The sequence below is a fragment of the Gigantopelta aegis genome, chromosome 11, assembly GCF_016097555.1.
Source record: "Gigantopelta aegis isolate Gae_Host chromosome 11, Gae_host_genome, whole genome shotgun sequence".
NCBI classification, from domain to species: domain Eukaryota; kingdom Metazoa; phylum Mollusca; class Gastropoda; order Neomphalida; family Peltospiridae; genus Gigantopelta; species Gigantopelta aegis.
The window spans coordinates 24,194,766-24,204,009 of record NC_054709.1 but is presented as its reverse complement, the minus strand read 5'-3'; positions in this window follow the sequence as shown (position 1 = coordinate 24,204,009).

Here is a 9,244-nt window from a genome sequence, read left to right as displayed (position 1 = left end):
CCACTAGAGCACATGCATTGATTTATTAATCATTGGCTACTGGATGTCAAACATTTGATAATTTTAAGTCTTAGAGAGGAAACCCGCTACATTTTTCCATTAGTAGCAAAAGATCTTTTATATGCTTTCCTGTAGACAGGATAGCACATACCATGGCCTTTGATACACCAGTCGTGATGCACTGGCTGGAACGAGAAATGGGGCCCACCGACGGGGGTCGATCCTAGACCACTGGGCTACTTACCACGCAACGTCAATATTATATAAAGATTCCTATACGTCATACAACACTATATAGTATTTCTGTTAAAAATACAATTTTCTTGCTTGAAATATTAAGCTCTTGACATCCAGTGAAATTAATTTATGGATGTACAGTTTATAATCATCTACAAAATCGTCTAAATTCCTCAACGTAAAGTACTGTTCTCAAAATTATATCTGGTAAGTGTAATAAAAAAGAAGTTTGTTTTGTTTAACGACACCACTGGAGCACATTGATTAATTAATCATCGGCTATTGGATGTCAAACAATTGGTAATTTGACTCATAGTTATTCAGAGGAAAACCCGCTACATGTTTCCTAATGTAGCAAAGGATCTTTTATATGCCCTTTCCCACAGACAGGATAGCACATACCACGGCCAGCACACTGTCCTGGGCACACACCTTCGCTGTCTGGGCTATCTGTCCAGGGCCCCGTTCCGCGAAGCGATCTTAGCCCTAAGATCAACTTAAGTGCATAGAGTAGCTATGCGCTTAAGGTAATCCTAGGGCTAAGATTGTTTCGTGGAACGGGGCCCAGGGCAGTACAGTGGGTTAGTTGTTAGTAAGAGTGAAGAGGGTGTAGTGGTCTTATACCTACCCATCGAGTCGTTAAAACTCGCTCTGGGTGGGAGTCGGGCAGCACGACTGCTATATCTATGGTCGTGGTATGTGCTATCCTGTCTGGGATGGAACATATAAAAGATCCCTCGCTACCAATGGAACAATGTAGCGGGTTTCCTCTCTAAGACTATGTTAAAATTACCAAATGTTTGACATCTAGTAGCCAATGATTACTAAATAAATGTGTTCTAGTGGTGCCGTTAATCAAAACAAACTTCTTGTTTTTTAATTGTGGATACATAACAGCGTGATATCGTTACCAACCCGAGAACGTGTCCACTTAATAGATCCACCCATCCGTGCACAATGAAGGAAGGAAATGTTTTATTTAACGACGCACTCAACACATTTTATTTACGGTTATATGGCGTCAGACATATGGTTAAGGACCATACAAATATAAAGTGAGGAAACCCGCTGTCGCCACTTCACGGGCTACTCTTTTCGATTAGCAGCAAGGGATCTTTTATATGCACTATCCCACAGACAAGATAGTACATACCACGGCCTTTGTTACGCCTTTAATAGCCCAATGGGTCCACCGACTGGGATCGATCCCAAACCGACCGCGCATCAGGCGAACGCTTTACCACTGGGCTATGTCCCTCCCCTACCCAAGAACGTGTCCGCTTAATAGACCTACCCATCCGTGCACAATGAATTCGAACACTAGGAGAGAATAGAAGCATTGGTAATGATCGTATTCTAAATCAATAAAATATCAAATCTTCAACGTCCCCTTGGAAATAACAGATAACATTTGCAATAAAATCCAGCTATTATATATACACGGCTATTATAATATGTACACGGCTATTATATTAAATTAGAAATAGTGTTGTGGTATTTGTTCCGTGAACTATGAATTGTTCCATTACTTTGATTAGACACACAGACAAATTGTTTATTAAAGGCATATTGTCACAGACCACTGACCTATTTAATGGTCTAACAAAGTGTTACCTGAAACAATATAATTTGATTTGTACCTAAATGTACTTTATTCAACCATCTTCATAATCATTTATTAATGACATTTTGTAAAAATAACTGAATTATGGCAAGGGTCCATAATTCAAAAACTAAAATTGCCGAGAGGGATGACATGGATTTCACTCCATCATGGTTCAGTTAAGGTGAGGCGATAGCTAGATTTGGTTACCAACAATTAATGTAATTTTTATTTATTATTAGAGAAATACGGTTTTTAAATCTGTGACAGTATGCCTTTAAGGGCTCACCTCAGTTAAAATATAAAACATAACTAAACACAATGCAATCTAAAATAGCACTGAGACACTTCATATGGAGGTACGAGAGATTATAAAATATTAATAATTGACACATAAAATATACAAATATTACATTAAAACACATTTAAAACATTTAACATGAAATAAAATTAAAAAAAAGATGTATCTAACTAAAACCCCAAACTGCAGTTAATAATACAGTACCATACACTTAACATATATATATATATATATATTTATCCTAGTAAAGAACGTTCAGGTCTGTTTATCAACACACCGAAACACATTCCATAGTTTGCACATGCGTGGGGTGCGTGGGGTGTCATTCTTGATTTTGACAATTTCCAGGAATTTCCATTAATCACTGTGAAACATTATTTCTGTCAATCCTTTTCATTCTGTTGATCATACAGTTGTTATTGTTTTGTTTTTAGTCATTTTTATTGTTTGAATTTGCGATTTACTGATAAAAAAAAACCCGTCAACTTTCAAATTTCACTTTTGACCCCAATCGTCCTTCAAGATCTTTGGTGGTCATAAAAGCTACTGTAATACTGAACTACCGGTTGTATTGTTTGCCCAAAATATTCACTATTGTAAATTCTTATTAGAGTTCCCCTACTTTATTTTAAGAGTATATATATATATATATATATATATATATATATATATATATATATATATATATATATATATATATATATATGTCTTGTCTGTACACGGCTGTTGTATGTACACGGCCATTGCATGTACACGGCTATTATATGTAAACAGCTATTATATGTACACGACTATTATACGTACACGGCTATTGAATGTACACAGCTGTTGTATGTACACGGCTATTGTACGTACACGGCTATTACGTGTACACGGCTATTACATGTACACGGCTATTGTATGTACATGGCTGTTGTATGTACACAGCTATTATTTGTACACGGCTGTTGCATGTACACAACTATTGTATGTACACGTCTATTGCATATACACGGCTATTGAATGTACACGGCTATTGCATATACACGTCTATTGTATGTACACGGCTATTGCATATACACGGCTGTTGAATATACACGGCTATTTCATGTACACGGCTGTTGAATGTACACGGCTATTGTATGTACACGGCTATTGCATATACACGGCTGTTGAATGTACACGGTCATTGTATGTACACGGCTATTAGATGTGCACGGCTATTGCATATACAGGGCTGTTGAATGTACATGGCTATTGTAAATACACGGCTGTTGCATATACACGGCTGTTGAATGTACACGGCTATTGCATGTACACGGCTGTTGAATATACACGGCTATTTCATGTACACGGCTGTTGAATATACACGGCTATTATATGTACACGGCTATTCATATACACGGCTATTGCATATACACGGCTATTGTATGTACACGGCTATTGCATATACACGGCTGTTGAATGTGCACGACTATTGTATGTACACGGCTGTTTAATGTACACGGCTATTGTATGTAAACGGCTATTGCATATACACGGCTGTTGAATATACACGGCTATTTCATGTACACGGCTGTTGAATGTACACGGCTATTATATGTACACGGCTATTGCATATACACGGCTGTTGTATGTACACGGCTATTGTATGTACACGTCTATTATATTTACACGGCTATTGCATATACACGGCTGTTGAATGTACACAGCTATTATATGTACACGGCTGTTGTATGTATACGGCTGTTGAATGTACACGTCTATTATATTTACACGGCTATTGCATATACACTGCTATTGTATGTACACGGCTGTTGAATGTACACGGCTATTGTATGTATTGGCTGTTGAATGTACACGGCTATTGTATGTGCACGGCTATTGTATATACACGGCTATTGTATGTACACGGCTGTTGAATGTACACGGCGAGTGTATGTACACGGCTATTGTATATACACGGTTGTTGTATGTACACGTCTATTATATTTACACGGCTATTGCATATACACGGCTGTTGAATGTACACGGCTATTATATTAAATTAGAAATGTACAGGGCTGTTGAATGTATACGGCTGCTGAATGTACACGGCTATTGCATGTACACGGCTGTTGAATGTACACGGCTATTGTATGTGTACGGCTATTGTATATACACGGCTATTATATTTATACGGCTATTGCATATACACGGCTGTTGAATGTACACGGCTATTGCATGTACACGGCTGTTGAATGTACACGGCTATTATATTAAATTAGAAATGTACAGGACTGTTGAATGTACACGGCTGTTGAATGTACACGGCTATTGCATGTACTCGGCTGTTGAATGTACACGGCTATTGTATGTGCACGGCCATTGTATATACACGGCTATTATATTTACACGGCTATTGCATATACACGGCTGTTGAATGTATACGGCTATTGCATATACACGGCTGTTGAATGTACACGGCTATTGCATGTACACGGCTGTTGATTGTACACGGCTGTTGAATGTACACGGCTATTGTATGTGCACGGCTGTTGAATGTACACTAGATTTGTACACTATATACACGGCTATTGCATGTACACGGCTATTGTATGTACACGGCTACTGCATGTACACGGTTGTTGTATGTACACGTCTATTATATTTACACGGCTATTGCATATACACGGCTGTTGAATGTACACGGCTATTATATTAAATTAGAAATGTACAGGGCTGTTCAATGTATACGGCTGCTGAATGTACACGGCTATTGCATGTACACGGCTGTTGAATGTACACGGCTATTGTATGTGTACGGCTATTGTATATACACGGCTATTATATTTACACGGCTATTGCATATACACGGCTGTTGAATGTACACGGCTATTGCATGTACACGGCTATTGCATGTACACGGCTGTTGAATGTACACGGCTATTGCATGTACACGGCTGTTGAATGTACACGGCTATTATATTAAATTAGAAATGTACAGGACTGTTGAATGTACACGGCTGTTGAATGTACACAGCTATTGCATGTACTCGGCTGTTGAATGTACACGGCTATTGTATGTGCACGGCCATTGTATATACACGGCTATTATATTTACACGGCTATTGCATATACACGGCTGTTGAATGTACACGGCTATTGCATATACACGGCTGTTGAATGTACACGGCTATTGCATGTACACGGCTGTTGATTGTACACGGCTGTTGAATGTACACGGCTATTGTATGTGCACGGCTGTTGAATGTACACGTCTATTATATTTACACGGCTATTGCATGTACACGGCTGTTGAATGTACACTAGATGTGTACACTATATACACGGCTATTGCATGTACACGGCTATTGTATGTACACGGCTACTGCATGTACACGGCTGTTGTATGTACACGGCTATTGTATATACACGGCTATTGCATGTACACGGCTATTGTATGTACCCGGTTATTGTATATACACGGCTGTTGTATGTACACGTCTATTATATTTACACGGCTATTGCATGTACACGGCTGTTGAATGTACACAGCTATTATATGTACAAGGCTGTTGAACGTACACGGCTATTGTATGTACACGGCTATTGAATGTACACGGCTATTATATTTACCCGGCTATTGGATATACACGGCTGTTGAATGTACACGGCTATTGTATGTGCACGGCTATATTGTACAAACGCCCTTGACTACAAACACCATCAAGACCAAACATATTTAATAAAATATTATTATTATCCACTGCACCATATACAAGTTTAACAATCTATTCGTTTATAAGTACTTGGATACCCGTATAATATTATATGTATTAAATATCTATATTACTACATAATATATTGATATGTGTGATTGTATGTGTTATTATAAAAAACTGAACGTGATATTTGTTTACGCCAACGCACTACGCTGCCCATACATGAGTAGCCATTAGATACCATTTATCTCACGAGTTGTTTTAAAATGTATCTAACGAGCGAAAACGAGTTTGATACGTTTTTAAACAACGAGTTGTGAGGTAAATGGTACCTAACGGACACAAATGTATTATTCTATTTCTTGCATATCATCAAAAACCAGGTTTTAAACAAATTTTAACATCTATTTCGACTAAAAGTTATTTATAGCCGTTGCACTTTTAGCTGGCTTACGAGTCACAGACACATGAATGCCAGGTTAACTATGCGTCACAGTCTAATCGATTTCCATCGTGTAGTTTTTCATTGGCTGTATGGCATTAGTGACCTGGTCATCACCTAGGAGCAGCCAGTCGTATGTCTTGATTCTTGAAATTGTTAACACACCTACGCGTTAACAACCACGGGTAACCAAAAATAACACATGGTGTTCTCACCTAACGGGTGTGTAAGAAAACTGCTGTTTATTACGTTATCCCTATTCTGTTGTCGACTATATTAGTTATTACTTTAAAATCATCATTATGTACAAGTGCAACAGTGCCGGATTTATAAGGGGGCAAAGGGGGTGCGTGCCAGTATACCTCCCCCCCCCCCACCCCCGACTAAGGACTTCCTCTATATAAAAAATGTAAAAATTATACAATTAGTTCATTTTTTTTATTTGTCATGTAATTTAATTTCTATGTTGAGGGCCCCCGAACCTGAGGTGCCCCGGGCCCCTGCCCCGAGCCCCTGCCCCGGGCCCCCCAAGGTCTAAATCCAGCCCTGAGTGCAATAGTATTAAAACGTAAAGTTATTTTGCGTGTACTTGCATAAAGGAAGGAACGTCGGAAAAGGTGCGATCTTTTTAACGATGTTTATTACATTATCGGGTTTTCGTGGTAGCAGCCATTCCTTCAATATATTGAGCCTTATCACCTTGTTGCCCGACATTACGTAGTAGTAGTCGTAGTCGTAGTTGTAGTAGTAGTCGTAGTCGTAGTAGTAGTAGTAGTCGTAGTAGTAGTAGTTGTAGTAGTCGTAGTCGTAGTCGTAGTCGTAGTAGCAGTAGTAGTTGTAGTAGTAGTAGTCGTAGTCGTAGTCGTAGTAGTAGTTGTAGTTGTAGTAGTAGTAGTAGCAGTAGTCTAAGTAGTTGTAGTAGTAGTAGTAGTAGTAGTAGTAGTAGTAGCAGTAGTCTAAGTAGTTGTAGTAGTAGTAGTAGTAGTAGCAGTAGTCTAAGTAGTTGTAGTAGTAGTAGTAGTAGTATAGCAGTAGTCTAAGTAGTAGTAGTAGTAGTAGTAGTAATAGTAGTCTAAGTAGTAGTAGTAGTAGTAGTAGTAGTAGTAATAGTAGTCGTAGTAGTAGTAGTAATAGTAGTAGAAGTAATAATAATAGTAGTAGTAGTAGTAGCAGTAGTAGTCTAAGTATTTGTAGTAGTAGTAGTAGCAGTAGTAGTGTAAGTAGTTGTAGTAGTTATAGTAGTAGTAGTAGTATAGCAGTAGTCTAAGTAGTAGTAGTTGTAGTAGTAGTGATAGTAGTAATAGTAGTCGTAGTAGTAGTAGTAGTAGTAGTAGTAGTAGTAGTAGTAGTAGTAGTAGTAGTAGTAGTAGTAGTCGTAGTAGTAGAAGTAATAATAGTAGTAGTAGTAGCAGAAGAAACAAAAAAGAAGATAAACAAAGAGACCAGGAAGAAAAAGATGAAGAAGAAAAAGATGAAGAAGAAAAAGAAGAAAAAGGTAAAGGAGAAGAAGAGGGTAAGAAAATAGTTAAAGTTTGTTTTGTTTAACGGCACCACTAGAGGATGAGAAGAATGAGAAGGAGAAGAAGAAGGTATGAGATGAAGAAGGAGAAGAAGAAGGATGAGAAGAAGGAGAAAGAGAAGAAGAAGGATGAGAAGAAGAAGAAGAAGAAGAAGAAGACATGTATCAAGGTTATTAGCCTACAGACATGACGTACATATATCAAACTCGCAGGTCGCGCCGGTGTATACACTGCTACACAGACACGTGCAGCCGCCATCACTGGTGTCCGGAACACCCCAGTTCAGACACACCGGACACTCGTTCTGACAGTCTGCAAGAGAAACAGGTTGCTTTGTTTAACGACACCACTAGAGCTCATTGATTGATTTATTAATCATCGGCTACTGGATGTCAAACATTTGGTAATTCTGACATATAGTCTTGGAGAGGAAGCCCGCTACATTATTACATTAGTAGCAAGGGATCTTTTATATACACCATCTCATCTCTGGTTTTAATTTATATACAAATATTTATATTTTCACAGGTTAAAAATACAATACTAAATGCACATCTTGTATTTTTCTCAACATGTCCATGTTGACCAGTTATTACTTGAATTGTATAAAAAAAAAAACGAAAGGTCTTAACCAATCCCATATGTTAACAGAGGCGGGTCTAGGGGGCCAGGGGCCCGCCCCCCTCCCCTAAATTTTCGATAGTTATAATTTTATTATATATTAATTTTAATTTTTTTACGATCCCCTCCAAATCTCCCCCAAAGTTCCATTGGCATTCCGCCTCATGTCATTGGGTTTTCTGGATTCGCTACTGGTTAATATATAACCAGAAATAAATATTGTTTAAACCAAAGAGACGAGAGAATACAATATGTGGATATGTCCCTAGGTGTTGATAGTAGACAAATAATTGAAACAAGAACTTACCCACTACTGCCAAGAAGAAAATTATGTTGCCTATCCAAATATTCATCTTGACTATACAAATCAAATCTTCAGCAGAGACACGAGAGAATCAAACAACGCTAAACTCTATCAGATAATGACGCCAATTGTTTACTCGTGTATAAATTAATCTCACAAACAGCTATCATTATAAACATGTTAATAAGTTATGAAGGGGCGGATCCAGAATATTTTTGATGAGGGGTGCAGCTCAAAAAAGGGGCTATCACTTAAACAGATCAACAGAACAAAACTGGTTGAAGGAATGTTTGGTTCTAAAAATCGAGATGGAAAAAATCTTTCGCAAATTTTTTCGCCAAACCGAAAATTCTTTCGCAATTGTTTTTTATTTTTCGCAGTTGGCGACTTTGGCGAACGACACGGCGAGCCCTGAAAGTCGTTCTGATAAACTGATCATGATAAGATAATTACATACAGGCGGATCCAGGATATATAAAGGGGGTGGAGGGAAGGAAATGTTTTATTTAACGACGCACTAAACACATTTTATT